General features: G+C 36.5%; 2 long non-coding RNA genes across 2 annotated transcripts; both read left to right on the plus strand.

The window, feature by feature from the left end:
* Nucleotides 1-204: 204 nt before the first annotated feature.
* Nucleotides 205-27,681, plus strand: LOC115212940. Its single transcript, XR_003881779.2, has 2 exons — nt 205-698; nt 25,597-27,681. It is a non-coding gene; the product is annotated as an uncharacterized LOC115212940 (long non-coding RNA).
* Nucleotides 5,016-25,562, plus strand: LOC118763910. The gene is made up of 3 exons (XR_004999670.1): nt 5,016-5,028; nt 18,297-18,306; nt 24,508-25,562. It is a non-coding gene; the product is annotated as an uncharacterized LOC118763910 (long non-coding RNA).

The raw sequence follows: 27,681 nt of genomic DNA on the forward strand, positions 1-27,681 counted from the left end.
CTTACTGCTATTCCTTTACTCATCAAGTCAACCATAGTTTAAGATAACGCTCGAAATATGCTTTCTGACCGCTCCGCTTCCCTTTTCCAAATCACCAATAGCAACAACTTTCCACCTTCCTCTCTCTGTTGGCCTTATGACATCATTATATGGGCGTTAACCTATGACGTAGTACACATTGCCAGCTATCAGACCAAGGTGCGCTTACGAGCCTGTTTTGAACAATCTTTTTCTCTTTCTCCTTCTCCTCTTAATTTCCCCTTCGTTTTCTTCAAACTTTTACTCGTTTTTGCCTTCAATATTTTCTTTATTTAGTCATTTTCATTATCATCTATACATACATTTATATATATTTATTTATATATATATATATATATATACATATATATATATAAACGTATGCATGTAGCTAAGTTTCTGTATGTTGATTTGATATATATATGTTTTTGTCTCTTCTACTTCAACTTTTTAGTTACCTATGTCTATTTCTGCTATATTCGCCTTATCCTCTGAAAAGATGTGTGTATATAGATAAATCAATATGTACATAGAAACAATTATATAGTATATATATATATATATATATGCATACCGATGGTGGAAAGGGAGAGAAAAATGGCGGACATTCACACAAATGTATGGAGGAGGGAGTCTATATGAAGGCTGTGCACGTCTACACTCCGTGTGGGTGTGCCAAAGTATGTATGAATTGTTCACATTGAGGTTTCGTTTCTGCTAAATTTATTCTTACAATTTTTTTTTATATCACATCAATTATCTCGCAATCCTACCAACTAGTTACGATTTATACAAAAATCTTTACACCCGCATCTCTGTTTAAATCTATCGATCATTCTATCTAGCCACATACACACACATAAATTTTATATATATATATATATACACACCACACACACACACACATGTATAGCCACATTTCTACCCATTCATAATATGTAGTCATTCCATCCAGCCAATATACATACATCTGTCAATCGATCCATCTGCCCATCCTGTTAGTCTATCGTCTTTCGCCCTCCCTCTCATAAATAGTCTTTTATCTACATCCATATTTTCTACCCATTCATATATAGTCATTCCATTTAGCCATATACTTCTATCTATCTGTCTATCTATCTATCATCTCTGGCCACCACTCACACACACCACGCTCACACTCATCTGTATATATATATATATATATATATATATATATATATATATATATATATATATACACACACACACACAAAACATACATACACACATGGCAGGCTGAATGTTTATACTGATTTTTAAAAAAAATCATAATTTGAGCATCAAGTTTAAGGTGTATATAAACGTATGTATAAACTGTATAAACCAGTTTCTTTCTCTTACATTATATTTATTTTCCTATCGTGTATTTTGTGCCATTTTTATAGTTACTGCAGGCGCGATATCTGGTTAGGGAATTCATATTTTTTATCGAGAATAAGTTACACAAAATTTGTGATTATGTGTACATCATGTTATTCAAAATACGTCGCAGAAGCCCAGGCGTTATTTTTATGATTGTCTCCCTAATGTTATACAAATGAAGAGATTTAACATGTTCATATTCCTGTGTACGTATTATTGCACTTGTTTGCATGTATGTTTGTGTTTGCTGCATATATGGTTATGCGTGTGTAAATCTATTCGTGTTTGCTTGTGTGTGTGTGTGTCTACATATGTAGTATGTAGTCATTGGGTAACTTGTTTGTCGTTTCTTCCCTGCAGGTCGGATTCTACCATATCTGCCCTTCCCCTAACCGACTAGTGACCTTGTGCCAATAAAAGAAATCATTATTAGCACTGCCGGGTTACAAAATATTGTTACCGTTTATATACCACATTCCTTGTAATAACGTCAATTAATTTCTTCCAGGTCTGCAGTTCTTTTAATTGACTGTTTTTTCTTATTTATTGTAGTTCATAATCTCGTTTCCCAAGTTAAGTTTTAAAAAAATATTCCAGCTGTAACTGTCTTTTCTGATATAGTGTAACTAAGACAACATTATTCAGTGAATCGTCTTGCCTTTTTTAAGGCGATAAAATGTGATTATTAATTTTAACTATCTATAGTAAGTTAGTGACTTCTCTTTTCCCTGGTACTTTCTCTAATCAGTTGTTTAACCTCAAGATACTTTTTATAGATTGGATATATATGATCAATGGCATTTCATCCGTGACCACCTATTGTTTTTTTCTATGTAGGGTTCTCAGGATCATATTCAGCAATATATTCTTTTTTAAGATACCAGGTGTGATTTAAGGGCGATTTGGCTGCTATTTTAGCGGTTCGAGCGACCATGTAGATGCTTCTCCGTTGGTGTGTATGTGTGTAGCATAAATATTGTACAAACTGTATATAGTAATCATTCTTTCCCTCTGTCCACTGTCCCCCAACCTCCTTTATTTTCAGTGCTGACCAGGTACATTGAAGGTTAGTCTGAAAAATGTTTTAAATGTTAACTTGAACACGTATGTAAGAGGATAATAACAATGGCCTGATTAAAAACAATCCATACTCAACGCGTGTATATAAAACATACATCATGCAGTTTGTATCTATATATACGTGTGCGTGTATTACGTAGCAAGGAGAGAGACAGCTGTGTCATAGATGACCTTAAAATCAGTATAAACAAACATTGTGTGTGTAATGTATGTGTAGTTAAATAGATATGTACATACATGTGTATATGAGGAGAAGGGATGATAGCTAGATGAGACATAAACGCTGCATTGCTTCCACTGTCTCCTCGGCTTTCTCCTGGACTTGCTTGTTTTTTTGGGGGCACAACCTCAAAACGGCCTATGAATTCTAACATAATGGCAACAATGATTTGTTAAAAACCTGCTAGATAACGTTTACACTAATGGGAGTCAGGTGTGTGTACCCAACATTATAAACAAATAGTTTTTGATATTCCAATATCCTAGTTATTACACGTATTCCATCCAACACAGTCTCCCCACTTTCTCTGATTATGTATATATAGTATTGAGTACTTTCTGTGTTTGTAATAATATTGATACACGTGTGTGTGTGATTCACGGTCCTCGTTGAAATATTCTGGGTGGTGCTCCAACATCTACCTTTGGATAATTTTTATGCTGTATTCCTTCTCGACTATTCCAATTGTGAAAGCTGTAATTATCTTTGCTTGAATATAAAAATGCACTTGATACTTAGATAGCCTAACGCTTTGTTCTCAGTTCGAACGAGGACCTTTTCATCCGTCTGTAGTCAGTCATGTATTTGTGTGTCTAACCAATTGGGCCGTTGAAGTCCACTGTCTGGCATCGGTGATTTGAGACAAACTATCGTCTGTTTGGTTAGTAAGCCTGACAATCCTCTTTGGTTCAGCCACTGGGTCGCAATGAGATTCTGTTGTTTTATATCACTTTCACTTTAATGAAAGTATTTTGAAAAGGGAATCAATGCTTGTTAAATAATACTAGGTCAAAGAAGGTTTTATATCAACTCTTGGCTGGAAGGAATTGGTGTGGTTATTTCTCCCCCACCCTCTTCATTGTATAGTATTCCATTGTTTCAGACAATAGGAATTATGGTTCTGATAGAATTTTTTCTAAAAATTTACATTTGTGTCATTCCTACCCCCAGTTATTTTTTATTTCCTTTTCCCTTCTGTATCAGGTAGTGGTAACTGTTCCAAAGCAATGTCCAACTCTTCCCTCAAGCGTCTATGTCTATATATATGTTGAGAAAGTTCATCTTTTCCTAAAGCATAATGCTGGCTTTTTACATCTGAGTCTGTAGTGTCAAGGTAATGACGGATAAGTCTTGTTTCTCTGGATAGGACCTTATACTATTTATCATAGGTATGTATGTATATTTACCAAAATGAAGCTACCTTTATACCTATTCCAACAATTAGGTGAACTGAATCAAAAATGGATATGGATAGTTGACATTTAACTTGAAGTCAACTCTGATTGAACAGACCATTCATTTGACTGTTTAAGTAGGCTGAGCAACCACATAGAGGTTCCTACATTAGGTTGATGTAAGGACAATCACTATAACTTTAGGGTTTAGCAATAGACTATATCAGTCATAGACAAATTGCCACCTGCAGTACTTTTTAAATGGTACCTAATTATAAGAGGAAATTAATATTGCAGCCTGCCTGATGAGCCATGTCTCTTGTGACCTGCTTCTAGAAAAAGGTTGCTCATGCAAATTCAAATTATAACCTAAAATCATGCTTGTTGTTCCATGATACAAAATAGTGACTTATATTTGGAGCAGTAACCTTTGATGAAATAAAGCACTGAATGTCCTGTTCAGAGACAAAACAACAATATGTATGTTAAGAAACTGAAAGGCTGGTATAATAATACTAGATTCTGTGGCCTCTTTTTTCCATGTGTTATTGCACAGTGGCATCTTAAATGATGCCCCAGCATCCCAGTAGGTTGTGAGATATTTTATGGGATACTATGGAATTGTACAGTGGAACTGCACATAGAACTAACTATATTGTAGGATGATTTACTGCCAGACAATGGAATTTGTTTGGAATTTTTTCCATAAACTTCATAAACATGTTTCATTATATAAATAGTCTTTACCATTTAGTTTTTATAGTTGCAGGCACGGCTGTGTGGTTAAAAATTTTTCTTTGAAACCACATTCTTTTTCGGTTTGGTCCCATTGTGCAGGAGCACTTTGGGTGTCCTTTTATATCCCTGGATTGACCAGTGCAATTTAAGGGAATTTGGTAGAAAAAAATTTCAAGAAGCTTGTTCCACATAAAATGTGTGTGTGTGTTTGCATGCACAAATGTACCCTGATCTTTATACGAGATGTTTCAGAAAAATGATATTTTGTAATCAACTTGACCAATTTTCATTCAAATAATCTCATATTTTAACAGCATGTATAGAAACAACTCAAAATTCTATGTTTTATTGGGGGTTTCTTTCAGGTGTAGAAATGCCATTTAGTAGAAATGAAATGTTACTTTGCATATTAGAGTATGTTTGAACACAGTTGAATAAGGCTGTGCTGCATGCATTTGTGAACGAATTCACTAAAAATGCACCAAATGCAATGCAATTTTCTACATGGCACAAAAAGATCAAAGAAGAAGGCTGTCTATAAAGGTCAAAAGAGTTTGGATGACCACCTGTATTGGAGGAGATGGTTGAGTGGGTTTGGGAAACATTTTTGCAAAGCCCCAGGTATTCCATTAGAAGAGTAAATATGGAAGCCCAGATTCTTCCAACTACAGCTTGATGTGTCACAAGGAAATGCTTGCAAATGACACCCAACAAGCTGCAGCTCGTTCAGTCCTTAAGACAGGTGACAAGCAAAAGTGTAAGCCATTCAGTGTCAATATCCAAGAGAAATTTGAAGAAAAGTTTGAAGAACATCTTGTTTTCAGTGATGAAGCCGCATATATAAATGGCAGTCAACAAGCATAATGTTCAAATTTGGGTAAAGAAAATTCCCATGCTACAGTTGAGCACATGAGGAACTCACCAAAAATGAATGCGCCATCCCCAAGAATCAATTTCATGACCCATTTTTCCTTGAAGGAAATGTGACTGGTGATGTTTATCTGTAAATGCTTCAGGACTGGCTAATTGAGAAGTTCATTGCTAATGAACACAAACACTTAATTTTACAACAGGAGAGGGCTCTACCTTACTGGAAGCTCACTCTGTGGGCTTATCTCAATGAAAATCTGTCAGGGAGATGGATTGGGTGTGCAGATGATGAAGACTATGTGCCATGTTCACCTGACCTGATACCTTGCAAAATTTTTCTTTGTGTCTATGTGAGTGGACTGGTCTATGTCCTCATTCTTCTTACAAGCTTAAAGGAACTCAAGTAGAGAATCACTGCCACACTAGAGACTGTTACCCAAGACATACTGCAGCATGTTTGGCAGGAGTTGAACTACCAACTTGACAGCTATGTCATAGACAGTGCACACATTGAAAACTTGCAAAATCTTGTGATATCATTTATGAAATTCACATGCCTTTGAATTTTTCATTCAAATTTTGATGAGTAAATCCTGTTTTGCCCAACATTAAATCTGTTTAGTTTCATTTGCCTAGGCTATGTGGTTACCCAGATATTTGCATTTCAAATGATATCAAAGTTTTTGAAACAGCCTGCATATTCCACCTTTATCACTTCTTATGCTGGTGTTATGACTAGTCACACTATTTTTGAAAACCTATGGAATAAGGGTATCCTTTACTTGTAAAATTAGTAGTAGTTGGTAACAGGAAGAACATTCAGCCATAAGATCTTGCCTCAATCAAATATCATTCATTTCTTTTGCAACCAAAAAGACCTAGTATTGCTTACTACCATTGACAGTCAACTTTGCAGGGAAAGTTACAATTCTGTTCTATTTAGTTTATTTTGCTGAGGATTTGTTGTTTTAGAGCTTATACTTTTCCTTTGTTTGTAGATTGTTGAAGTTTGACCAGTACCATCTCTAATTTAATTTTATTCTGCATAATTTGAATTTTTTTTCTTTTGTAAAATATCAAAAGAAAAAAAAAAGTATCCCTAGTGAGTTGTAAATGTGTTTTCATATTCCATGCTGAGAATTAAATCTAGAAAATGTTACACAAAAAATTAGTTTAAAAATATTTTCTTTGGCTTATGAAACCAGAGAAAATATTTAAAATGTTGTTTTTGTTTTTTCTTCATTGAAAAATTCAACATGTAAATTACAATATGTATATATATGACTGGTTAAAAAACTTGCTTTACAGTCACGTGATTTCAGGTTCAGTCTTACTATATCGCACCTTGGGCAAAAGTCCTCTACTATAGCCCTAGACCAACCAATGCATTGTGAGTGAATTTGATAGACAAGTTATGTGGAAGACACTGTACATGTGTATGTTTGCATATGTACCCACCTCCCCTGATATTGGTTTATGTCCCTGTAACAGCAGTTAGGCAAGAAAGACTGATGGAATAAGTACCAGACATAGAAAATATACACTGGGATTGATTTGTTCAACTAAACCTTTTAGGGCAGTGCCGCTGTTTGATCACAGTCCAATTGAAATCAGTAAAACATTAAATATATATAAATATGTGTATGAATATATATGTGTGTATGCATATATATGTATGTGTATCTTTTATCTTTTACTTGTTTTGGTCAGCCCAGGGCTAGAGTTGATACTTGCCCAAGGTGTCACACAGTAGGACTGAACCCAGAGCTATGTGGTTTAGAAACAAACTTCTTACCACAGCCACACCTGTGCATATATATGTATATATATGTTTGTGTGTGTGTGTGTGTTTATATGAGGTATTTCGTGTTGCAAGACAGTGTGTGAGAGAGAATCGTGACGTGGTAGGAGAGAAATGTGTTCGCAAGGAGGACGGTTCACTTGCACTTAATGAGGGTGCAAAGAGAGAGACTTGGAGACGCCACTATGATAGGTTGCTGAATGAAGAAAATGAATGGGATAAAGAGAGTCTGCCGAATGTCGACCCAACAGAGGGACCAGCAATCCGAGTTAACAGTTCCTTAGTAGATAAGGCAATTAGAAGCATGAAAACAGGGAAAGCCCCAGGCCCATCAGGAATTACTGCAGAGATGCTCAAAATATCTGGTGGTGTCGGCTATAGCTTAGTCACCCGTATAGTTAACCAGGTGATACACGAGGGGGTCATACCCAATGACTGGTGTAGCAGCATAATAGTCAACTGCTACAAAGGTAAAGGCGACGCCCTAGAGACAAATAACTACAGGGGCATCAAGCTGCTGGATCAGGTAATGAAGGTTACGGAGAGGGTGTTAGCCCAACTAATTAGAGAGAGAGTTACCTTAGATGATATGCAGTTTGGGTTCGTGCCAGGGAAAAGTACTACTGATGCTATATTCCTGGTAAGACAGCTGCAGGAGAAATACCTAGCCAAAGATAAGCCCTTGTACCTGGCTTTTGTTGACTTGGAGAAAGCCTTTGACAGGGTCCCCCGGTCCCTTATCTGGTGGTCAATGAGGAAACTAGGGATAGAAGAATGGTTGGTGAGAGCTGTGCAAGCCATGTACAGAGACGCTGCTAGTAAGGTGAGGGTGGGCAACGAGTACAGTGAAGAATTCCGGGTAGAGGTTGGGGTCCACCAAGGTTCAGTCCTCAGTCCCCTCCTATTTATCATAGTCCTCCAGGCAATAACGGAGGAATTCAAGACAGGTTGCCCCTGGGAGCTCCTCTATGCTGATGACCTTGCTCTAATTGCTGAGTCACTATCAGAACTGGAGGAGAAGTTCCAGGTGTGGAAACAAGGATTAGAATCGAAGGGCCTTAGAATCAACCTAGCCAAAACCAAAGTTCTAATAAGTAGGAAGGTAGATCAATCACAAACGCCTTCAGGTAGATGGCCCTGCTCGACCTGTAAAAAGGTGTAGGTAGAAACTCTATAAGATGCCAAGTGTAAGCTATGGACACATAAGATGCGTGCAATGTCAAAGGAAGGCTAACTAGGAAAATAGTTTTTGTCTGTGGCAAATGCTCAGGAGCAATAAACACTGGAAATATGCAGAGACCAACTTCTGCCACGTTCCAGGGAGACAAACTAGAAGTAGTTGATAGCTTCCGCTACCTAGGAGACCAAGTCAGTAGCGGGGGTGGGTGTGCTGAAAGTGTAACTGCTAGAGTAAGAATAGCCTGGGCAAAGTTTAGAGAGCTCTTACCCCTGCTGGTGACAAAAGGCCTCTCGCTCAGAGTAAAAGGCAGACTGTATGATGCATGTGTACGTACAGCCATGCTACATGGTAGTGAAACATGGGCCGTGACTGCTGAGGATATGCGTAAGCTCGCAAGAAATGAAGCCAGTATGCTCCGATGGATGTGTAATGTCAGTGTTCATAATCGTCAGAGTGTAAGTTCCTTGAGAGAAAAGCTGAACCTAAGAAGCGTCAGTTGTGGCGTGCAAGAGAGACGGCTGCGCTGGTATGGTCATGTGACAAGAAAGGCTGAAGATAGTTGTGTGCAAAAGTGCTACACCCTAGCAGTGGAGGGAACCTGTGGAAGAGGTAGACCCAGGAAAACCTGGGACGAGGTGGTGAAGCACGACCTTCGAACTTTAGGTCTCACTAAGGAAATGTCTAGAGACCGAGACCTATGGAAGTATGCTGTGCATGAGAAGACCCGGCAAGACTAGTCAGGCCATAACCCGTGGCCCCGACCTGGGACGTAGTCAGTCCTGTGCATACCTTCCTTCTTGTGACACTTATGAAGACCTGTTGAGGCAAGTGAAAATCAAATCAAATCAAAACAAATCAAAATAGATGAACATCAGTGGAATTGTATTCTTTGTGGTACCAGTGCCGGTGGCACACAAGAAAACCACCCAAACGTGGCCGTAACCAGTACCGCATCGACTGGCCTCCGTGCTGTGGGCACAACAAACACCATCCGATCGTGGCCGTTCGCCAGCCTCATCTGGCACCTGTGCCGGTGGCACATAAAGACACCATCCGAAGACCCGGCGACGTAGTCAGTCCACCTGTGCATACCTTCCTCTTATGACACTTGTGAAGACCTGTTGAGGCAAGTGTGTGACACTTGTGAAGACCTGTTGAGGCAAGTGAAAATCAAACCAAATCAAAATAGATGAATATCAATGGAATTTGTATCTTTGTGGTTCCAGTACCGGTGGCACACAAGAAAACCATCCGAAGTGGCCGTAGCTGGTACCGCATTGACTGGCCTCCGTGCTGTGGGCACAACAAACACCATCTGATCGTGGCCGTTCGCCAGCCTCACCTGGCACCTATGTCGGTGGCACATAAAAACACCATCCAAAGACCCGGCGACGTAGTCAGTCCACCTGTGCATACCTTCCCTCTTATGACACTTGTGAAGACCTGTTGAGGCAGAGGCAAGTGTGTGACACTTTGTGAAGACCTGTTGAGGCAGAGGCAAGTGTGTGACACTTGTGGAGACCTGTTGAGGCAAGTGTGTGTCACGCGTGACACTTGTGAAGACCTGTTGAGGCAAGTGAAAATCAAACCAAATCAAAATAGATGAACATCAATGGAATTTGTATCTTTGTGGTTCCAGTACCGGTGGCACACAAGAAAACCATCCGATCGTGGCCGTTCGCCAGCCACATCTGGCACCTGTGTCGGTGGCACATAAAGACACCATCCGAAGACCCGGCGACGCAGACAGTCCACCTGTGCATACCTTCCTTCTTGTGACACTTGTGAAGACCTGTTGAGGCAAGTGACACTTGTGAAGACCTGTTGAGGCAAGTGAAAATCAAATCAAATCAAAACAAATCAAAATAGATGAACATAAATGGAATTTGTATCTTTGTGGTACCAGTGCCGGTGGCACACAAGAAAATCATCCGAACGTGGCCGTAGCCAGTACCGCATAGACTGGCCTCCGTGCTTTGGGGACGTAACAAACACCATCCGATCGTGGCCGTCCGCCAGCCTCATCTGGCACCTGTGTCGGTGGCACATAAAAACACCATCCGAGCGTGGCCGTCTGCCAGCCTCGTCTGGCACCTGCCAGCCTCATCTGGCACCTGTGTCGGTGGCACATAAAAACACCATCCGAGCGTGGCCGTCTGCCAGCCTCGTCTGGCACCTGTGTCGGTGGCACATAAAAACACCATCCGAGCGTGGCCGTTCGCCAGCCTCGTCTGGCACCTGTGTCGGTGGCACATAAAATCACCCACTACACTCTCGGAGTGGTTGGCGTTAGGAAGGGCATCCAGCTGTAGAAACACTGCCAGATCTGACTGGCCTGGTGCAGCCTTCGGGCTCCCCAGACCCCAGTTGAACCGTCCAACCCATGCTAGCATGGAAAACGGACGCTAAATGATGATGATGATGATGATGATGATATATATATAAATGGATAGAGAGAGAGAATTTTCTGAATTATAAACGACTCATAAAAAAAAAAAATGCCTTGGAATCCATTTATGTTGTGCAATTGAAACTTATCAATGTTATGTAGTATTTCTGTCCCATTTTATATGTTGACTAACAAAAGTTAATTTCACTTCAGTAAGTGTGTCAAGCTACTTGTTATGGAACTCTTAGTGCTCTAGATTTTTCTTCACCCCCACCACCACCACCACCACTTGGTAAAGGATGGAAAAAGTTAAAAAAAATTTTTTTCTCTCTCTCTCTTTCTTCACAGTCATCAACAACCTATGGATTTCTAATGTTCAGAAAAAGATGGTAATATTTGTGGCATGCTGGATAATTAGTTGGTAGATAAATGCTGAGATTTAGGCTAAATTCTGTGTATACAGTATTTCTCAAATTGACAAATACCAGCTCCTACTCTTCTCCCTCCCCAAATTTTAGTGAAATTTGCTGACCTTTCTCTTAATGAGATAACAGAATTGAGTGTGTAACCACATAATTCTTCTTTCTTTATCACAATGTGGAAATAAGTTTAAAAGATTTAATGAAAAAAACATCTTGTTTTAAGCATGGTGCAGGTATGCCTGTATAATAAGTTTGCTTTCAAACCTCATAGTCCTATGTTCAGTCCTAACTGCATGTTACTTTGGGCAAAGCAATTTTTTCTATAACTTTGAGCTAACCAATGCCTTGTAAGTGGATTTGGAAAGTAGAAACTGAAAGAAGCCTGTCGTGTGTGTGATCACCGCTTGACAGCCAGTCTTTGTTTGTCCCTGTCACTTAGTGGTTTGGCAAAAGAGACTGGTAGAATAAATACCAGGCATTAAAAAGATAAGAACTGGGGTCAATTTGTTCAATTAAAAACCTTTGTGTTGCTCCAGTCTGATCACAGTTCAATGACTAAAACAAGTAAATGATAAAAGCTGGCAATTTAGCTACTCCTCTTCAATCATCACATCCTCCCCTTATTAAGAGAAACATTGTTATAGTCTTTGTATCACTTATGTGGGTCTTTTGTTCAAATATCCCTGGGGGACCACTTTGCTTTCGTTCTTCTAAGGACAGCAGAAGTAACATCAAATAATATGAGTACAAACATGGCTATATGATTAAGAAGTTTCCTTTGTAACTACATGATTTCAGGTTCATTCCTATTGCACAATAACTTGTATTGGTGCCTTCTACTGTAGCTTTAGTCAACTAGAGCATTTTAAGGGAAATTCATTTGATGAAAACTGTCCCATTGAACAGCTCTTCCTTTGGTGTCTTATAGCAGAGTCTATTCAGTTGCAAGTATTCAAACTGTCCCAGTTCTTAGTCCCAGTTCTTCCATTCTGCCTACCACTCTAGGAGGTCCTGAAAGGATCATATATAGGCCTATCTAAGTGACAAAAAGAAAATGCTGGAATCATTTTAATTGGCTTTATTCTACCTTGATTGTCATTGTCAAAGGAAATCAATACTTGATGACTTAACAGTTTCCAAGTTATCATCATCATCAATTAACATCCACTTTTCCATGTTTGCATGGATTACATAGAATTTGTGGAGGCAGATTTTATTCTATGAACAGATGTCCTTCCTGTTACTGACTCTCACACCAGGTAATATTTTCCCATAGATAGACATGTTTTCATGGAAGACTGGAAATGAACAACTTTGCTTATATGATAGTGCTGGTCATTTTATTTATATATATATATATATATATATATATATGTATATACACACACAGTATCTCACAGAAGCATGTACACCCCTACAAAATTTCAGTAAAATTGCCATTACTCTGTTTATACTGGATAAAATATATATGCAAACATTGTACAAATTTGGAACACAAAACAATAAACATTTTCAAAGATATGAACAAAATATTAATTTTCAAACGATACGAAAATATGTACACCTTAAAGGATTATTTGGTGTGATCACTCTTGCTTTCACTGACTGCATAGAGTTGACTAAATTTCCACATATAACCGATGAAATCAACCTCTGTTCATCCTGAATTATGTTTTTCAGCTGTGTTACATTGCGATGTTTTTTCTCCTCAACCTTCCTTTTCAAAACACCTCACACATGTTCTGATGGGTTTAAATCAGGTGACATGGTAGGCCAAGGCAATACCATTACCTTTTTATCAGATAAAAACATAGTCATCATCTTTGAAGTGTATTTAGGGTTATTGTCATGTTGAAACCTTGAATGTTTTCTTAGTTCTTTGATGCTTTTCAACATTGTTTTCTGCAGTATGTCACAATAAAGCCCTGAATCCATTGTTCTCTCAATAAATGTGAGCATCCCACACTAGCTGCACTCATTCATCCCCAAAGCATAACACTTCTGTCAGCGTGTTCCATGGTAGGCATGGTGCATTTGTTATCTTCACCTGGTTATCGCCATACTTGTTTAATACCATCTGACCCAAACAAATTGATTTTAGTCTCAGAATAAAGAATTTTATTCCAAAACTCCTTCCCCTTTCTCACATAGGTTTCAGCAAAAGAAAGACGATTTATGCCTGGTAATGAGGAGAGGCTTCCTATGAGAAATGTGACCATGAAGACCACATTGGTTCAAACTTAGCAAATTGTTTGGATGGATACACTCTTTCCACTAACAGAAGACACTTCTTGGGCCAAAGATGAAGCAGTACAACACCTGTTGTCCATCATGCAGTGTTGGATGTGGCAAATATCATGCACAGTTAAAATAGAAGGACGACTTTACCTGGTGGTCAATGTGGAAACTAGGGATAGATGAGTGTTTGGTGAGAGCTGTACAAGCCATGTACTGGGATGCTGTCAGTAAGGTGAGGGTTGGCAACGAGTGTAGTGAAGGATTCTGGGTAGAAGTAGGGGTTCACCAAAGTTCAGTCCTCAGCCCCCTCATGCCCCTGGGAGCTCCTCTATGCTGATGACCTTGATCTAATAGCTGAGTCACTACCAGAACTCCAGAGGAGGTTTCAGGTGTGGAAGCAAGGTCTAGAATTGAAGGGCCTTAGAGTCAATCTAGCAAAAACTAGAGTCATAGTAAGTAGGAAGGCAGACAAATTACAAATCTCTTCAGGTAGATGACCCTGCTCAATCTGTAGAAAAGGAGTAGGTAGAAACTCCATAAGATGTAAGCTAGGGACACATAAGAGGTGCAGCAATATCAAAGGAAAGTTAACTGGGAAGATAGTTTTTGTGTGTGGCAGATGCACAGGGGCAATAAACACTGAAGATGTCCAGAAAATAGATCCCATCACATGCCAGGAGGAAAAACTAGAAGTAGTTGATAGCTTCCGTTATCTAGGTGATCAAGTCTGTAGCAGGGGTGGATGCTCTGAAAGTGTAGCTGCTAGAATAAGTATAGTCTGGGCAAAGTTCAGAGAGCTCTTACTTCTACTGGTAACGAAGGGCTTCTTGCTCAGAGTGAAAGGTAGACTGTATGATGCATGTGTGCAAGCAGCGATGCTACATGGCAGTGAAATATGGGCTGTGACTGCTGAGGACATGCATAGGCTTGAAAGAAATGAAGCTAGTATGCTCTGCTGGATGTATAATGTCAGTGTGTATACACGACAGTGTAAGCACCCTGAAAAGTTGGACATAAGAAGCATCAGATGTGGGGTGCAAGAGAGACGACTGTGCTGGTATGGTCATGTATTGCGTACGGATGAAGATAGCTGTGTGAAGAATTGTCACACCCTAACAGTGGAGGGAACCCATGGGATGAGGTGGTGAAGTGCCTCACAGAGGCAATGACAAGTGGCCTGGCAAACCAAGTAAGATAGCTGTGGCCAATGCCAGTGTCGCATAAGTGACCCATTTAAAAGAACATTTCAATTGCTGGGCAATATGCTGTGTTTGAGAAGACCTGTTGAGTCAAGTGAAATTGTAGTTGTAGCTGATACCAGTGCCACCCGATTGGCACGTAAAAAGCACCATTCAAGCATGGCTGATGCCAGTGCTGCCTGACTGGCATGTAAAAAAAGTACCATTTGGGTGTGGTCGATGCCAGTGTCACCTGACTGGCTCCTGTGCCATTGACACATAAAAAGCACCCACTACACTCTTGGAGTGGTTGGCATTAGGAAGGATATCTAGCTGTAGAAATTTTGCCAGATCAGACTGGAACATGGTGTAGCCTCCTGGCTTGCCAGTCACCAGTCAAACTGTCCAACTCATGCCAGCATGGAAAGCAGACGTTAAATGACAATAACAACCAGGATGTTGTTTACTGCTTAGCCATCCAGTAGCTTTGTACTTCTGAATTGCTTTGGCAACTTTGTTTATGCTGATGTGTATTCGTTTGCTAATTAACTTGTATCTTAAATCATTCTTGTGCAAATTTAAAATAATTTTCTTCAAATCTTCAGACAATTCTTATCCTTTTGGTGCCATTGTAATCACAATGAAGAAGATTTTCACCACGGTACACAAATCAGAATTCCTGCAGATGCAATAACAATTACCTCTGCAAAAATGCCAAGAGAAATAATTTATCAGAATTGAAATAATCAGCAATATCTGAATTTAGTTAAAAACGTGGATAAAATATTGAATATAGCAAAATATAGCAAATTTTCTTTAGGGTGTACATATTTTTGTAACCTTTGAAAATTTATATTTCATTCATGTCTTTGTGAAAATGTTTATTGTTTTGTGTTCCAAATTTGTATGTATAATGTTTGCATGTATAATATATTTTATTCAGTATAACTTTCATTTGATTTCTTTCTTTCGATTTTATCAGAGTAATGGCAATTTTACTGAAATTTTTTAGGAGTATACTTCTGTGAGATACTCTGTGTGTGTGTGTGTGTATATATATATATATATATATATATATACACACACACACACACTATATTTCACTTTTAACGGTTGAACTTGAAGTAGACAAGCTATAAATAATAGCATGTAAATATTGGGTTATTGTTTATAGCTTTTCTACTTAGGGTTCAACTGTTGAAGACAAATTATTTCAAGTTCTCTCCAAGTTTCTAAATTCTTATGGTGTCACATACATATGCACAACAACCACATGGTTATAAGTTCAGGTTTGGTCCCACTGCATAACACCTTGGGCAAGTGTTTCCTTTTATAGCCTCCTGTTGAGTAGAATTTGCTTGGCAGAAACTCTGCAGGTGCCTGTCATGCATAATGTGTGTACATGTGTTTAAGGCTTTCTTCACTTTACAGTTCAATAAAATAACTATTGGATTCAATGCAAGTGACTAAACTCTTGAAGGCAGTGCTCTAGCATGGCCATAGTCCACTGAATGAAACCTGTAAAAAATAACAGAATTTTGTAGACCAGTCAGCTGCAGGGAATTATCTTTTTTAGTTTATTTCATTGTTTGGTTTGATCAGCATGAATGAATTTCTTTTTGTGAAATTTTGTCTGATATTAGTTTAACTGGAAGCTGGCTATCTTAAAGAATTTATTTCTAAGTAGATATATATTAATTTTATTTATTGTCAAAAATTAGTTGTAGCGTAAGTATTTAGTGCTGGATTAATTTACGAGAAGATTAATAAGGATTAAGCTTTTAAGCCCATAGTATGTTCTGGGTCAGTTGGTTCTTATATTGAAGTTACACAGGGTTTGTTGTGTACGCTCAAGAATGGGGTCATGATTAGTGTAGAGTTTTAATTGGATACTTATATCAAGTTGTAAAACAAATGATCAACCATGTCTTGATGTCGATGTCTATACACTGTAGGTGTGTTCTGCTGTTGTTTTTTTAGGAATCCTATTTCTATATATAAACAAATTTTTGGCTTTTTTTAATAAGTTGCTTGTGACCTTTACTGGCTCAGATATATGATGTGCTTATGCACAGTTTCCATGTACATAAAGGAGTGTACTGTGGAGACCTTAGAGTACTCCAGGGTTAGTGAATAAGAGAGAAACACTATTAATGCACCTCAATGGAGTTTTTTGAAAGGAATCTTATTTCAAGTGATAGGAAAGGGGTTATTGTATCTCACAGTTGAAAGGTTTGCTTATATGCAACAGCATTACTTAGACTGAAATTCTTAAGGGTGATGACTATTGGTAAATGTTATAAGCTACAAATCATCAGTAGATCTGACTCTAGAAGCCAAATTGGTGGTTAGTGAGAAGGTAAAGAAGGAAGTGACTAAGTGTTTTCACCACTTTTGACATCATTCAAGATATCTGCAATGGGTTGAATAAATCTTGAATTTTGATGACTCAATAATTATATCTATATCTCCTAAATATAATTGATTTAACACTGGTCATTTTATGAAATATTAATTTCAATGCTTTAAATTAAATGTATAAATTTATTTTTTTCCTTTCAATTATATGATTTTTAGACATAAACTTAATATTGGTTTCAAATTTTGACACAAGGCCAGCAATTTTAGGGAACAGAGTAAGTCGATTACATTAACCCCAGTGTTCAACTTGTATTTATTCATTGACCCTGGAAAGATGAAAGACAATGTCAATCCTGATGGCATTTGAACTCAGAATATAAATTCAGAAGAAATGCTACTAAGCATTTTGCCTGGCATTCTAACAACTCTGTCAGTTCAATACCTTACAAAGATTTGATATTGGCAACAAAATTTATATATTTTCACATGAGCTAATATTGCTTGGTACTAACTCTTAAATTGCCAGATTCTGGGCTTGGTCTGGTTTATGGGCTGTGCATGAAATGCTGTTAACAGCTCTGAATAATTGATCTTCTATCAATTAATACATTTACTCATTATAGTGTTGTACTGCTTCATTATATAAGAGTAAATTAAAAGACCTGTAACACTAAATAGTAACTTTAAGAATAAAAAGTTTTGAATGGTACAACAATGCACTATAATACAGACAATATGCTATATACCTGTTGTAATTTAGTCATCCATAGTAACTTTAAGATTTACAAAGATAGAAAAAAGAAAAAAAACTGTTTGGATATAACATGTTTCCATCAGTTGGTTGCATATATTTCTTTCTTCAAGCTGTATGATCCAACTTGGCAAATTATGAGACTTATTTGACTTTATTTGGATGATTATGTGCAGACATTTAAACTAATAGGACCACAGAAACATTATTTCTGGTGAGATGACTGGATAACTGTTGAGGATAGTTCAGGCCATATATAAGAGCTTATGACAAAATTGAAGGAACTGATATTAGAGCCTGAAGATATTGCTAAATCTAAAGCACAATGGGAAAAATAGTTATGCTTAGTTTTCAGGAAGTGATTAAGCAGAGCACTAAAAATAAATATCAGTTACTACATGACCAATCAGATATTGGAGGCAAAAGAGTGTGTTGTATGTTACTTAGGTATCTATGTTAATTTTGAAAAGGGGACCATAACATAATGTCCAGAATATATGGTGTAAGAATTTTTGGAATGTTTTGCAATGGAGTGTTTCTGTTTAAACAAAGAACAGATGAAACAATTAATGTGTTAAGAGTGATGATGGCTACAATTAAGATGTAATTGATGGAGAAATCATAGAGGAAGAAGTTTTGTGATGATGTGTAATGATAACTTGAAAACATCTTGAGAAACAGTCTTGGTATTAAAGCTATAATCAACAGATAAGTGTTGATATGAACATATAATGCAAATAGAGGGTGCAAGTTGAATGAAAAATTGATTTGAATAGTATGAGATACATATCTTAAAAGTCAATGATGACTTTGGTTGAAGATTCAATTTTAGACAGGGTTGCTTTTGTCCAGCTTCAAATCAGCTCTGATTTAAGGCATTCAAGCCATGACTACATTAGCCAATTTGTTTTTATTTTTTAAGATGGTGAAATGTTATTTCAGGGAAATTTGGTTGTTTTTTTTCCCAGCAGGTTGAACAGTATTTCCAGAGACTTCTAATGTTGGCTTGTTATGATAGAGGTTCATAGAAAAGTTGCTTTATTGAAAATCTGAACTAAAATATAAGATAGAGGATTATGGATATTTATACAAAAATATATTATTTTTAATTGCAAAATTGTTCTTATTTTTAGTTAGTTGTTTCTGTGAATGAATATACAATAGTTCTTGTAATATTGTGGGTATCTTTAAAGCAGCAAGCTGGCAGGATTGGTACCATGCCTGGCAAAATGCTTAGCAGCATTTCATCTGAGTTCAAATTCTGTCTAGATCAACTTCCAGGGTCATTAGAATAAGTACCATTTGAGCACTGGGGTCGATGTAACCCCACAAAAATTGCTGGCCTTGTGCCAAAATTTGAAACTATTTTAAGCATCTTGATCATAATTGTTCTTGTTTGCAATGGGCTCTTAATTCCTACATTGATTAGATGAATTATAAGATCAAGCATATGTTAAAACATCAAAAGTAGGTTCCTTGTTATGTCAATTGTTGGAGCTGATTGTGACCACTCAATAAATATTAAGATGGTTGCTTTTGTTATTACTGCAACCTAACAATACAAGTGGTCCCAGTGCAAGATCTTCCATTATCTTTAAACAGTATGCTGCAGAGCTTGCTGCTATTTTCATCAGTATTTCTTTATCTGTAGAGATCTGATACAAATAATCACCATCCTATTGCCTACATTGTCATCATTTAATGTCCGTTTTCAATGCTGGCATGGGTTGAACAGGCAACACTTCCAACATTTCTCAAATGTGATAGAAATATTTGTAAACAACCACCTGCTTTATTATCTTGTTTTGTGGTCTCTTACTGTTAAGAACTTTAACAAAGACTTCTTAATTTAGTCATCACTTATGGATCTCATCCATCTCATCTCTTGGAATTTTCCTACACTTCTGGGGCATACCTTAACTTGTATTTAATTAATTCTGGTATAACCCAACTACTGTTTATACTTTCTGCTCTTTATGTAATGACATCTTATAAAGGGACTAATCACTGTCATGATAAGAGTTTGCTGACTCAAAGAGGTTATCCTTTTTGGATATACACTGCTGAAGAGAAAGAAGGATATTGGGATCTTTTCAGTTTGAACCGCAGTTTTTTCTAGTGGTGTCATATGAAACTGTCACCCATAATTATGACCCTAGTATCGATCTATTGCATTTCAATCTATTTTAGGGTTAGGGGTGGGGGGAAGAGTATCTTTTTTTCTTTACAAATGTAAATAAACCTAATCTGTTTCTGAAACGAGGGGCATATTCATATGGCACATAATGTTGTTTACCTCAATGGACGTCAGTGATTGGTTGAAATTGCAGAAATTGAAGAAAAAAAACAACAAATATCTTACAAACTATAGAATTTTCTCAATAAAGCCAAGAGAAAAAGATGTTTTATAAACACATTCTACCAGTATACGAAGTTTAAAATTTTTTAGTTACCTAGAAATTATGTTAAAAACTGCCGTTTAAACCGAAAAGATCTGGATATTGAAATGTTTATTAGTATGGTCATTCACACTGACTTAAGTACTTATTTCAAAATGAGGAGTATTGGAAGGAAAATGCCCATCAACTAGGGTGTCTTTGTCTAGATGACTACAAAAAGAGTTGTGCCATGATGTGTGATAACAAATAGGAGGGAGGATACTGCAAACCTGGATGAGATACTTTTGACAACAGGCTAGAGTGCATTGAAGATGGAGCTTGTTTGATATGTCACAGAAAGGGATGTCTGATCGAAAGCACACTCTTGAAAGAGTTGTGATTTGTATATGAATGTTTCTCTGTTGGATGTAATGAGTTTTATATACAGTGAATTTGACCAGTTCAGCAATGACACAATATTTGGTGAATTATTTGATGAATGTTATAGGATTACATTGTGTGTAACACACAGAGGAACACATTGTTACTAATTTAGCTCTTAAATGAGTTGCTGTGGAAGTTAAGGCCATTCATGGGCAACTTATGGCCTGTCTGATGATGAGTCATGTCTCAAGTGGCCCACTTCTCAGAAAAAGGATGTCCATGCCAGTTTTAGGCGAAGCTGAAAACATGTTCAGCTATTTTGACAGCAAAAAACAATATTACTACTCACATTTTATAGATGAGTGATTTGTGTAATGTAGACCTTTGAAGTATAAGAATATTTGCACCAAAAAACTTATACACACATACACATAAATTTATCAACATTTTCAGAACTATCCAGTGTCTCAGTATGGAATGAGAGATGAAATAATGTTCTGTATTTCAGTGTTGATCCTGAGGATGTGAAATTGTATGTATAATGGTTCCTTTCAGTCAACAGGCAAACCATTGGAAATATAAATTCTACCAATAAATGAAATTGATTCTTCAGTTACTTCTTTGATAATTCACAACTGTAAATTATTCAGGATTCCTCTCTACCAATGTATTATTTCTTAAAATACACAAGGATTCAAACCTTGATTGATGTAGGTTGTGACAAGCTGGAAATATTACTCTTGGATTTTGTTTCTGATATTTTTCCAGAAGAAAACAAAATGGTCTGCATCATTGTAGAAGAGTGATTTTCTTTTTACTTTTTTTGTTTTGTTTTTGTCAATGTCCCTCACCTATGTTGTAGCAGATATATATATATGTACCATAGTTTAAGAGTTATCATTAACCCAAATTAGGAATGAGCCATAATGTGTGTCATTGGTTCATGACATTACTAAATTTAGTCTATACTGATTATCATATTTTAGTATCATGTGAGCCTAGTTCTTATGATCATTAAATTTTATTTTTACTATTACTCATGCACACATGTGTAAGCCCTTCATATATTGAGCTCTCTATATCAATATTATATATATATATATATATATATTTACAAATATGGATTATTTATATGTGTGAATACATAATTACTTTTTTTATACCAGAATATGAAGATTATTAGGGATTAGTAATATCCACTCAAACATCAATTTCTAAATAGTGGTTAAATATATCTTACAAGTAATTGTAAATACAATATAAGGTTGTATATAAAGAAAACTACTTCCAAACAGTCTTTTATAAAGCAAAAGTAAAACGTTTTAAGCAAATACAAACTCTTTTAAATGACAAAATAATAAAAATAATGCCTTCTAAACTGTTGGTATTACAAAAATCTATCAATTTTTGGTGATTTTTTTTCCTAATCATTAAAAAAATACATTTGAGTACAGTCCAAATAATCAGGATCGCCTGCTCTACTAATTATTTCTGTAACCACTATAACTCATTAAGCTATTGTGGTAGTAATAACCCAATGAGTTGTTATTACATTGTGTGTGAGCTGGTAATCCTGAGGCTGTGCCAAACACTGCTTTGGCATGGTTTTTGTAACTGGATGCCCTTCGAAACACCAACTACTTTATAAAGTGGACTGGATGCTTTACAAGGTACCACCACTGGTGATGTCACCGCGTAACTTGCAAGGCAGTTCCCTCAACTGGAAGGGGTATTGAAGGAGGTGGCTTTGTGCCAGTTAGTGAACGATTAAACTATGATAGAGGGACAGAAACTGGTGTCTTGCTGTAGAGGAGACACATAGTTACCCCAATGTGTCAGGGCATAATCTCAAGGTACAAGGATGTGAATATAAATGGAATGGTAAGAGGATTGCTTAAAGTGTATCAGTAGGGAGTTCATGAAGGTGCAAAAGTGGGGCTATAGGGAGAGTGGGTGATGAAACAACATGGGTATATAAAGGAGCAACAGGATAGCAATGTTAGTTTTATGTATGTATTTATATGTGTGTGTCTGTGTATATATATTTCAGCTTGGTTATAATTATTATTAGTGAGTGTTATAACTGCATCACACATATACAGTGACCCACAAAAGTTTATAATACACAGTCAGAAATCCAAGTTTATATATATTGAGTTAATGCAGGTTAATGAAATTTCCACCATTTATTAGGTTTTTTGTAATAAATTCAATACAACAATCAGAATTACATAACAAATGGAAAACATTTTATATGGACAAAAGTTGAAATTCAAAGTGCAAAAACTTTACTACACATTTAACTCAATTGAATAATTTTCTAGATATTTTGAATAAAAATAAATTGTTTTTTTTTCCAGAATATCTACAGATATCTACTTCCTGAAAAGATTCAGGAAGTTTCATATGTGAGCATTTACAGTTATTGCATCAGTTCTGACAATATCAGTGAGTGAACATCATCATCATGGGCTAAAAATAAACAAATTAGTCAAGACCTTTTGTGAGCATGTTGTTGACCTTCATAAGAGTAGCAATGGGTACAGAAAGATCTCTGCACAGCTTAATGTACCTTTGAGTTCAGTTCGTATGATATGTAACTGGAAATCTTGCAATTCCATTTTCCCTCTAGTCTGCTTGGGTCACCCACATAAGTTAGCAGAGTGTACAGCAAGAAAACTTGCAAGAACAGCTCGTAATAGGCTACAAACTATGCTCAAGAAGCTGCTGGAAGCATGTGAAGTACATGTGAACAAGGATAAAATTAGTAGATTACTTCACTGTTATGATCTCTTTTCTCGTCTAAAAAAGATCCCCATTGCTTAAGAAATGTCATTTTAAAGCTTGTTTGGCCTTTTCAAAAAACATCTAAATGAACCAGCAACATATTGGGAAATCGTAGTTTGGTCTGGCAAAACTGAGATTGAGCTTTTCAGCAGAAATTCAATCAACAAAGTTTGGAGAAAGAATGGCATAGAGGTATGTGCCAAAGAATACTATCCCTACACTCAAAGATGGAGGCGGATCAGTATGATGTGGGTTTGTTTTTGTTCATCAGGTGTTGGAAGAATATATTTGTGTATGTGTATATAACTGCATCATATATGTGTGTGATAAGCTTCCTGAAGTTAGTATTTGAAATACCTTGTTGATTTGCAAAACTAACTTTAGGAAACGTACCAGCCACCTATTCACCTATCAATCTGGTGGGCACACAAACAAGATTGACTCCATTGTTACTCGGAAATGGGATAGGTTGTTGCTTGTGAATGCAAAATCCTTCCCAAGCAAAGAATGTAGTAGTTTAGCAGTTAGTAGCTTCAGACTTAGAGCTAGAAGATCTAAGAGAGACAAGCTGATATGGAAGCTTAAGGATCCTTTAAACTGTCAGAGATTACATACTTTGTAAATGAAGCATTTGGTGAGAAGGAAGAAAAGATAAATATTTATGGTATAGAGGACAACTGGAAGTTCTTTTTGAACAACTTACTGAAGGCTACAGACCAAGAGTGGTGGGAAGTACACAGAGCCATAAAAGCAAAGAGGCAGACTTGGAAGGGTTGGAAGAATGGGGCAACTGAGGACAACTATATCAGATAGCTTGACAAGAAACTAGGAGACTGGTCTATTTGGCAAAGGGAGAAGTGTCCACCTCAATCCTCATCTCTCTATCTCTGAACACCTGTCATATTGTTTTTACACTCTCATAAACTTATCTATCCTTTCTTTTCCTCTATTCTCTCTCTTATCTACCTTGTACCTTGAGGATATGCCCTCACCATTTCTCTCTTCCCAGTTGGAGAAGCATCCCCTTCAGCAAACCCCTGTTCTTGTCCCTCTATCACACTTTCACCTCCTTCAATACAATACCCAACTCAGTTGAGAGGTCTTGCCTTGCAAGTACTTGATATGAAAAAAAAAGAAGTACTTGTTACACTCAGTAAAAGTGGTTGGCATTAGGAAGGGCATCTAGCTGTAGAAACCATGTCAAAGCAGGTGTTGGAGCTTGGCACAAGCTTCTAGTTTGTCAGTTCCTGTCAAACTGTTCAACCTATGCCAGCATGGAAAAAAGAAATGTTACCGATCATGATGATGATATTTCCTTCATTTCTCAGCTAAGATATGTTGGATTTATTATATAATTGGCTTTAAGTGGTAGGAGTTCTATTAGATTTTCAACATTAATATCTTAAGATCAGTGGTTACTTAGGTATGCTATATAATTTTACTTCCTTTTGTAATTTCATTGTACATAAATCACCCTCTTTCTATTGCATATTTTTTTAACCTTTGACATCATTAAGACTGGAAGCCATTCATATCAAATTTTCTTTGATCCTTCTCAACTTTATTCTAGTTTTTCATTGATATTTAGATATCTCAAGTCTTCTGCCTGGCCAGCTCCTGTCAAACCATCAAACCCATGCTAGCATGAAAGACAAACATTAAACAATGATGATATATATATATATGTTTACTTAGTTTTTCTTATATATAGATATATAGATATGTATACACATATCTACCTACCTAGTGTTTCTTTATATAAGTGTGTGTGTGTTTCTTTAGTTGTCTCATAAGAAAGATAACATCTATTTGAAAAATGGACAATCTTTTGGGTTTCCTATTCTCTTGTAATGTATGAAGTCAGACTGCTGTAATCTTCTCCATCTGATAATGTACTTTTACATCAAATACACCAAAGTGACTATATAATACTGGAAATCACCTGCCAGTTGAGAGTTTCAATGTAGATCCATCTAACCATTGGCACTGTTGTTTAAAGCTAGACAGTTTAAGTCTTTGACATTTAGTTTTTACTATCATAGAATAAAAGAACTATAGATATAAACATAACTTTGGTTCATCAGGATTGGAAGTATTATGTTTGGTAAATAACAGTTGGTTTTTTAAATGGAAATATTAAAGTCTTGCTTAGTAACACAAATACTTGTTTTACTATGTTGTGTTATCTCATTTGAAAGATTAAACATTTTTTATTCAGTAATGTTCTTGTCTTTTTTTTCCAGCGTTTAACTCTGCATGTTGAAAATCCTCAAACTTACTGACAATATAAAACAAGTTTATTGCATCATTTTACCGCATAGTTTCAACTGAGCCACAATTCCTTACAAACTTTGTAGGAAATGGACCAAATATGATGTGAAGAGACTATTTCTGAGAATACAGGATGCATTGGTTTCAAGAATTCTCAATGAAAATTTGCATTTCATAGATAAACAGAAGAGAGATTAGCATCCGCTATAGCAAGTGACAAACTGAAGATATTAGTTGAAGAGAAGCCAGACTTAATTTTCTAAGAAACAACTTTCAGGAGTGGTATTTTGCCAGTTCACATCACCTGTAATAAAGTGGAAAAGAGAAGCCTGTCCAATAAATTGTATATGGACTTCAACACAAACTTCACATTTAAAACTGTCACTGTACATACCCGCTTGATATATCACCTATCATATTCCTTAGCATTGACAGTAACTGAACAGATATACTGATAAATTTCAATGTATCCAGAAAGTTTGCTGCAGGAAAATTCGCCTCAGGATTTTTGGCTGTAGGAGAGTTCACCACGTAGGAAATTTTGCCGCAAGACAATTTCACCGCAAAAAGATGAATTGCTCCCTTGATACATAATTGTTTCAGCCAACCTAACTTTTATTAGAGAAACCAATAAGAGGGGGTAAAGTAATTTCTTAACTCTTTTAAAATTTCTTTATTCATGTGACAATATTTGTTTTGTGTAGCTAACCCATTACAATAGTCTATCAAGTGGGAATTAGCAGAGGTAGTTTGAAATTAGTTGATGATCTTAACTTTGTTTATACGATAGATAGAAAATACGGTGAAAAACCTTATTGGAAATGTGAAAATAGAGAATGTAAAGCAAGAGTGCATACCATGCTGGAGAACAATAATTTATCTATATGTAAGATATTCGGCGAGCATTGCCATCCTTCTCATCCTTTAAAACCGAAAGTTTACATAGCGAAAATGAAATTGAAATCACTAGCCACTAATTCACAAACTTCTGCATGGTCGTTAATTGCAGAAATTTCATCTAGTTTAGATGATAATGCACTGTCACTGATGCCATCGCATTTGTCTCGCAATATTAGAGGTTGGAGGCAAAAGAAAAGCCAAGCTCCCCTGATCCCAACTGGAAGAAGTGGGTATATAATACCTGAAGAATATAGATTTCTTGAAAATGGTGAGAAGTTTTTATTATATGATAGTGGTGAAGATAATCCGGAGAGACTGTTAGTATTTGGTACACAAGTTGGGTTAGATGAACTTGGGAATAATAAAGATTGACCTTGTGATGGAACTTTTAAATGCAGCCCAGATATATATTATCAGTTGTTCACGTTACATATTGTCACATGAAATATTAACATACTGCGTCTTTTTGATTTGCTACTCGGTAAATCACAACGTACAGAAGGCTTTCTTACACCCATCATTAGAGCTTGAAATCTTAATGGTTGATTTCGAGAAAGCAGTTATCAATACTTTCTGTAATATATTTCCAACAACAAATATAACAAGGTGTTTATTTCATATGGCTAAGAATATCTATCACTACATTATGGAGATAAGTATAAAACCTTGTTATCAAACAGATGCAGAATTTAACAATGCTTCCAGTGCGTGAAATTATTGATGGTTTTCTTGAACTAACTGATGATGATGATTTGCTTCAAGAATTTGTATCCTACTTTGAAACTCACTATATAGGAGGAGAATGAGGTTGAGGTGAGCGAAAACTAAGAATGCAACCAGCTTTTCCTATTGAAGTGTGGAATGTCTTCGAAAGAACCCAGAATAATACGATGAGAACAAACAACAGTGTAGAAGGCTTCCACGTTGCAATGCAAAGCTCCATCACTAACATGCACCCAAATTTGTGGAAACTTATTACGTATTTGAAAAAGGAAGAGATGTTACTGAAAAAGAAAAAGTGTCATTTAGATTGAGCAGATGCAGTCCTAATAAAAAAAATATATATTAATATCAATCAAAGAATTTTGTAGAAAACGCTTCATTATAAATATGAAAATGCTTCAATATAAATATGTTTACAACAAACAAAAAGAAAA

Source organism: Octopus sinensis, linkage group LG6 (assembly GCF_006345805.1).
Source record: "Octopus sinensis linkage group LG6, ASM634580v1, whole genome shotgun sequence".
In the NCBI taxonomy this organism is placed as follows: domain Eukaryota; kingdom Metazoa; phylum Mollusca; class Cephalopoda; order Octopoda; family Octopodidae; genus Octopus; species Octopus sinensis.